The sequence below is a fragment of the Heteronotia binoei genome, chromosome 3 (genome assembly GCF_032191835.1).
Source record: "Heteronotia binoei isolate CCM8104 ecotype False Entrance Well chromosome 3, APGP_CSIRO_Hbin_v1, whole genome shotgun sequence".
In the NCBI taxonomy this organism is placed as follows: Eukaryota; Metazoa; Chordata; class Lepidosauria; order Squamata; family Gekkonidae; genus Heteronotia; species Heteronotia binoei.
The window spans coordinates 158,275,507-158,282,717 of record NC_083225.1 but is presented as its reverse complement, the minus strand read 5'-3'; positions in this window follow the sequence as shown (position 1 = coordinate 158,282,717).

Genomic DNA, 7,211 nt, shown 5'->3' with positions numbered 1-7,211 from the left:
AATGGCCAGTTTATTGGGGGCACTTGATTGGGTACCCATACCTGGCCAATGAGCATACCTGACCCTGGTTACCTGATTGGGCCTTCAGGTAACAATGGGAAAAAGGGGGAGGCTCCAGGGTGACCATTAGGGAAAAGAATGAGTAAAATTATTGGGGTGGAAGGGATTAACAAGCTATCAAAACTTATCTAAAAGGTGACAATAGATGGCCAAATTGCTACCTAAGGTAACACCCGATCTATACAAAGAAGCTTGGCTCCAGGTGAAGATGTTCTTCCTCTTCTGTATTTCCATACTGGCACCATCTTTTGTCTTGGGTTCCATTGGACAAAAGCTTAGGCCAGGGGTCCTCAAACTTTTTAAATAGGGGGCCAGTTCACTGTCCCTCAGACTATTGGAGGGCCAGACTGCCGTTACTGTACAAGGCCGTGGGCCGTCAGTTCTCCGTCTTCTGCATCTCAATCCCTTCCCCACACCACACACCCCGGCCTGGGAACTCACCTCACCTCGGTATCACCTCACACTCTGTCTCCGCCGCCTCAGCCCAGTGCCGGAAGTGTGCGTTGCTAACGCGAGTTTAGGTCGAACGTCACTTCCGGTCTGATTTTGCCATAACCCGGCGGGCCGCATAAACGTCCTCAGCAGGCCGCATCTGGCCCGCGGGCCGTAGTTTGAGGACCCCTGGCTTAGGCAGTCTGGCAGGATCTATGCCTAAGATAAGCTTGGTTGCCTTATGCATAGGTGACTGCTGTTGAGTACATGAGCCTCCCGCTTCGCTGTTATGGAGTCTGGCATTGCAGGAAGATAGTTGCTGATGATGTTAGCCTACCAACATGGATTTCGTGGTCAAGGCTGGAAACTGTCTGCCTGGACAGTTCCTGGCGGTGCAACTTCTTCCGCTCCAATGGCCGAGATGGTGCGTGCACGGAGTGGCTGGAAACCCATCTGTCCTCCTGGTTAGCACTCTTCCAGAGATACCGAGTGCTGCTGCAACGTTGTGGTTGTTAGTACTCACATAAGTCCCTTCCATTCTGGTAGACAGAACCCACGTTTTCCTGGCAGATGTGTGTGAGTTGAATCTCCAGGCGCCCTGGCAACCAAACTGGTGACTACGATGTTCTGAAATTAGCTTTTTAGATGCTGGAGTAACTGGGTAGGAAAAAAGAAAGCTAAAGGTAGTCCCCTTTGCAAGCACTGAGTTGTTACTGACCCATGGGGTGATGTCACATCACAGCATAATTGTGTACTGTGAGAGATAGCCTGAGGGTCTAACCTACATAAACTAAATCCTCACTCACTATCTGTTACTAGGATATAGCATGGTCACATAAGCTAATCAATGGTGACATAAACTAATCAATGCATTGTGATATAACAAACAGAAATAGTTATGTCCCATAACTATGTAGGTCAGTGTGCAATAATATTTTTGTGTCTCTTCTTGGCACCTCACGAAAACATTAACCAGGAAAAAAAAACATTTGGGTAATTATTTGGTCTTCCTTGATTTTCTGGTAACGATCATTCATCCTTGGATTATTGCCATGTTTATGAAAACAATGTTTTCCTTACAGCTGTAACAAGTACAGTGAGTTCACGGTTCAACACCATGCCATGCACAACTAGTTGCCTAAATTTTGCTTTTATTATGTCCTTTCATTTTGTTTCCAAGTGCACTGGTAATGCTAAACATCCCAGCTAAGACTGATAATGAATTACGCCCACAATGATTATATTTTTATTGTAAATGGAAATTAATTTCCTATGTATTTTAACTTGTGATGCATCACCTTAAGCCCTGCATCACAAGTATATATTAAATAACAGCAGCAGTAGCAGCAACCCTATCCATGTGTTGATACCACCTTTGAGCTTGCTAGATGTCCACATGAGGCTCAGACCAGGGGTTGCCCTTTCAGTTATAATAATAGGATGAAACCCCCAGAACTTATTTATGTTATTTATTTTATTTTATTGGATTTATATCCCGCCCTCCCCGCCAAAGCAGACTCAGGGCAGCTCACAACAGTAAAAGCATTTACAGGTTAAACATTAACTATCTTACAATAAAACAATTAAAACATTTTAAAAACAGTTTGGTGCTAATAATAATAATACATTCCAGTAATTTCAGTCTTCTTGAGTACCCTCATATGTGGCTATCCATTAAAAGCAGGTTGAAATAAAGCTGTCTTTCAAGCCTTGCAGAACTGAACAAGGTCCCACAAGGCTCTTGTTTCTTCTGGCAGTTGGTGCCACCAATAGGGGGCCACTATAGAGAAGTCTCTCTCCCGAGTGATCTTCAGTCTTGCCTTCCTCGGCCCAGGGATCGATAACAGGTTCTGTGTCCCTGATCTAGTACCCTCTGGGGAACATATGGGAAGAGACGGTCCCTAAGGTTGACAGGTCCTCAGCCATATAGGGCTTTAAAGGTAATAACCAGCACCTTGTAGCGAATCAGGTGCACTATCAGCAGCCAGTGCAGTTCCTGCAGCCCAGGCTGTATGTGCTCCCGCATGGGGAGTCCCAATAAAAGCCTAGCTGCTGCATTCTGCACCAGCTGCAGTCTCCGGATTTGAGACAAGGGCAGCGCCATGTAGAGCCCCAGGGCGTTACAGTAGTCCAATCTTGAGGTGACTGTAGTGTGGATCACAGTTGCCAGGTCGCCATGGTCAAGGAAAGGGACCAACTGCCTTGCCCACCTAAGGTGGAAAAAGGTGGAATTGGCAGTGCCTGCTATCCGGGCCGTCATTGTCAATGAAGGTTCCAGTAGCACCCCCAAGCTTCTGACCTTGGGCGCCACTACAAGTGGCACACCATCAAAAGCTGATAGGGGGATTCCCCTTCCCAGGCTGCTGCGGCTCAGGCAAAGGACTTCTGTCTTTGTCGGATTTAGCTTCAGTCGACTCAGATTAAACTACCCTGCCACGGCCTTCAGCGCCAAGTTCAGATTTTCTGGGGCACAGGTAGACCGGCTGTCCATCAGTAGATAGAGCTGGGTGTCATCGGCATACTGATGGCAACCCAGCCCATACCTCCTGGCAATCTGGGCAAGGGGGTGCATATAGATGTTAAACAGCATTGGGGAGAGCACCACCCCCTGAGGCACACCACAGTTAAGTGGGTGTCTCTGAGATGACTGTCCCCCGATCACCACCCTTTGTCCCCGACCGTGGAGAAAACAGGAGAGCCATTGTAAGGCCAACCCCTGAATCCCTGCGTCAGCAAGGTGGTGAATCAGCAACTGATGGTCGACTGTGTCGAATGCAGCCGACAGGTCCAACAACATCAGTATCGCTGAGCCGCCTCGGTCCAGATGCTGCTGGAGATTGTCCACCAGGGTGACTAGTACTGTCTCTACCCCATGACCTGGGCGAAAGCTGGACTGATGGAGGTCCAGGATGGAAGCGTCCTCCAGAAAACTCGGTAACTGTAGCGCTACAGCCCTCTCAATAATTTTGCCCAGAAAGGGCAAATCTGAGACCAGCCGATAGTGTGCCAATTCGGCTGGATCTAGTGATGGTTTTTTCAGGAGAGGGCAGACAACTGCCTCTAGCTTAATCCTGAATGCATTTGATTCACATATAAGAATCACACAAGGATGTTCAGCAGGTGCTTGAGGTGGGTAAGTACTCATTATTCTACCCTCCCCATGCATAGCCAGCATGGTCTCCAGAACTATCCATATTCCTCTGTACTGGGACAAGTTGTTTCACTAGCAGCTTGATTAGGGAGAAAGGGTTTTCTGTCTGAAGTTCTTGCAGTTATCTTTCCTGCTGTGTAGTGCCACAACAATTTGTTTGAAAAGAGTAATTTGGACGTAAGCTGATGCAAACTGTTCTGCAAACACCCCAGCCCCAGGCAGAGTGTTTACACACACCAGTGATGTCTATATTGCACTTTCGTTTTGTACTATTATTTATTTTAATTGTTTTAAAATTAAATCAACTGCTGTCAAGAAACCAAGTCTTAGTCATTACCCTTTTTTCAAGTGAATAGTGGCACCTGTCGCATCAACCATCACCAGTGGTCTGACCTAGCCTCAGATCGCAAAGCATGGAGGCACACCATCCACCAGGCTGTCTCTTCCTTTGAGAACGCACGCATAGCTGGTCTTGAGGACAAAAGGAGATTGAGGAAGAATCGCACTGCTACAGCACCAACCCCAAATCAGACTTTTCCCTGCAGCCACTGTGGCCGGATCTGCCTGTCCCGCATTGGTCTTGTCAGCCACCAGCGAGCCTGCAGCAGACGTGGACTACTGCACCCTTCTTAAATCTTCGTTCGCGAAGTCAAGCCGAGAGAGAGAGAGAGAGAGTGCTCAGACCTGTGGGTCTTCATGGTTATGTGCGCACAAGAAACCAGACCTCTGTAAAATGTATTAAGGTTTATTAAACAATTTAAGAAACAAGATATCACCATGCAACACAGACTCTGCAATCTGATAGTAAGAAGACAATAAATGCTAACTTTCTACCTAATACTTCAGTACTTGGTATTAGATGGCACAGCTTCTTAGTGTTTAAGTGTCTAAGCTAGAGGCTTAAGTGTTATCTACACCAGTGGTCCCCAACCTTTTTGGCACCGGGAATCGGCACCAGGGCCGGCCCTACACCTGCGGCTCCATGCAGCCTCGCCCCCGCCCCCCGTGGCACCATGCAGCCTCGCTGCCCCACCCCCTGTGGCTCCGTACAGCCTCACCGCCCTGCCCCCATGGCCCTGCACAGCCTTGCCACCCTGCCCCCCGTGGCACCTCCTCCTCCCTCATTTTTACAGTTTTAAGGCCAGAAGAAGGGGTGGTGAAGTGCCACTTCCCTAGCTCTTTAAAGGCCGACCCCCTCCCCGACCTCGCTGATTGGTGGGGGAAACCGCCGCAGCAGTGGTGGATGACTCACTGAAAAAGCAGCACTGCCCTCAGTTCCTCTCTACTTCCTTCCAGGGTGTGGGAAGGAAGTGGGGAGGAGGCAAGAGCAGCACCGCTTCTTCAGCGAGTCACCCTGTGATGGTTTCCCTCGCCAATATGCTGCGGTGGTTTCCCTCGCCAATCGGTGGTGGTGGGGAGGGGGTTGGCCTTTAAAGAGCCGGGGAAGCGATGCTTCACTGACCCTCCCCCCACCTTAAAATTGTAAAAACAGAGAGGGGAGGAAGTGCCGCAGGGGGCCAGGCTGTGGCCCGGTTGCTAAAAGTTCCGCAGCCCGGGGGTTGGGGACCCCTGCTCTGAACAACAGGTGATCATGATAAACAGTGCCAGATTAAACCCTGTGGAGGCCCCTAGGCGGTCAAAATATTGGGGGCCCTCTCACAAATTATGAGTCAGAGCATCCGCCCTGCTGCCTGGTGTCCCCAATGCAGACTGCAGGCACTTTCTCAATAGCCCCTTTGACAAAGCTGTGGGGGAAGAGGCAGAGAGAGGCAAATTTGGCAGCAACACCAGGAGCAGTTGCACCAGGCAAGTCAGACAATGAGCGGCTCAGTTGCTGGCTGCATGTGTAGGCTGGGAGGGTTGCAAGCAAGGGAAAACAGCGGAGAAAGCCAGCCCGGGACCCCTAAAACTGGCCCATAGGCCAGTGCCTACTTGGCCTAATTATTAATCTGGCTCTGATGACAAGGCTTGATATAGCCCAGTCAATCACAAAGTTAGCATGGCTTCCCTCTTGCCTATTGCTAAAATATAGTCTTTAGCCATCTGGCACAGGTGGTCTCCCGAAATGAATCAGGGAGCTCTCTTGAAGGAACTCTCTAGAAGATTATGACATACTCTATTCTGGTTAGACCTCACCTAGAGTATTGTGTTCAGTTTTGGGCACCACAATTTAAGAGAGATATAGACAAGCTGAAACGTGTCCAGAAGAGGGCAACAAAGATGGTGAGGGGTCTGGAGACCAAGTACTGCGAGGCAAGGTTGAAGGAGCTGGGTATGTTTAGCCTGGAGAGGAGACAACTGAGAGGTGATATGATAATCATCTTCAAGTACTTGAAAGGCTGTCAGAATTATTTTCTGTTGCTCCAGAAGGCCAGACCAGAACCAGTGGGTTGAAATTAAATCAAGAGTCTTCAGCTAAACATCAGGAAGAACTTCCTGACAGAGTGGTTCCTCAGTGGAATAGGCTTCCTCAGGAATTGATGGGCTCTCCTTCCTTGGAGGTTTTTAAACAGAGGCTAGATGGCCATTTGACAACAATGCTGACTCTATGAACTTAGGCAGACCATGAGAAGGAGAGCAGGAAGGGTTGTATCAAAGCTTAGTTGTGGTCCTTTCTTACACGCCCAGGAAAATGCTGATTGACATACTTTGGGGGTCAGGAAGCAATCTTTCTTGAGGCCACTTTGCCAGGGATCCTGGTGAGTTTTGTGTTTTTGGATTGTTGTTTTTTTGCCATCTTCTGGGCATGGAGCAAGTGGTCACTGGGTGTGTGTGAGACGGAGGTATTTGTGAATTTCTTGCATTGTGTAGGGGGTTGGACTAGATCAGGGGTGTCAAACATGCAGTTTGGGGACCGAATCAGGCCCTCAGGGGGCTCCTATCAGGCCCCCGAGCAACTGGCTGTCATCTGCTTCCTTCTCCCTATATCTTGCTTCCTTCTGCAAAACAGCTTGCTTTGCAAGGCTTGCTCAATTGCACACGAGCTACAGAGCAAAGCCTTTATTATCTCCATTGGCTGAGGCTCCTCACGGGGAGGAAAGGGGGAGGAATAGCTTGCTTTGCCAGGCTCTGTTAGTTGCACAGCAGAGTTACTGAGCCAAGCCTCTCTTCATTCTGTTGGCTGAGGCTCCCCCCAGTCCCCTGGGGAAGGAGGGGAGGAAGGAAGGAAGGAAAAAGCCAGAGCTTCCTTTGTCCAGTTCCCTGGATCCCATGGGAGAAATACAAAGTAATAATAATAATAATAATAATAATAATAATAATAATAATAATAATAATAAAATTTTATTTATATCCCACCCTCCCCGCCTAGGCAGGCTCAGGGCGGCTAACAAAATTTATAAACATACAGAACAATAAATATAGGGCTTTAAAATTAACATTATTAAAAACCAGTCAATATACAATTAAAATTAACTTAATCTGACAGTGGTGATGGTATTTCCGGCGCTAATTTCTGTCAGTTTACATAGTTTACATAATAACATAGGTCCTTAAACAGAACCATATTGGCGGCTCCCTTATAAACAACCACAGTTCAGCAGTCCGTGTACGCTAGCTTGAAGAGGGT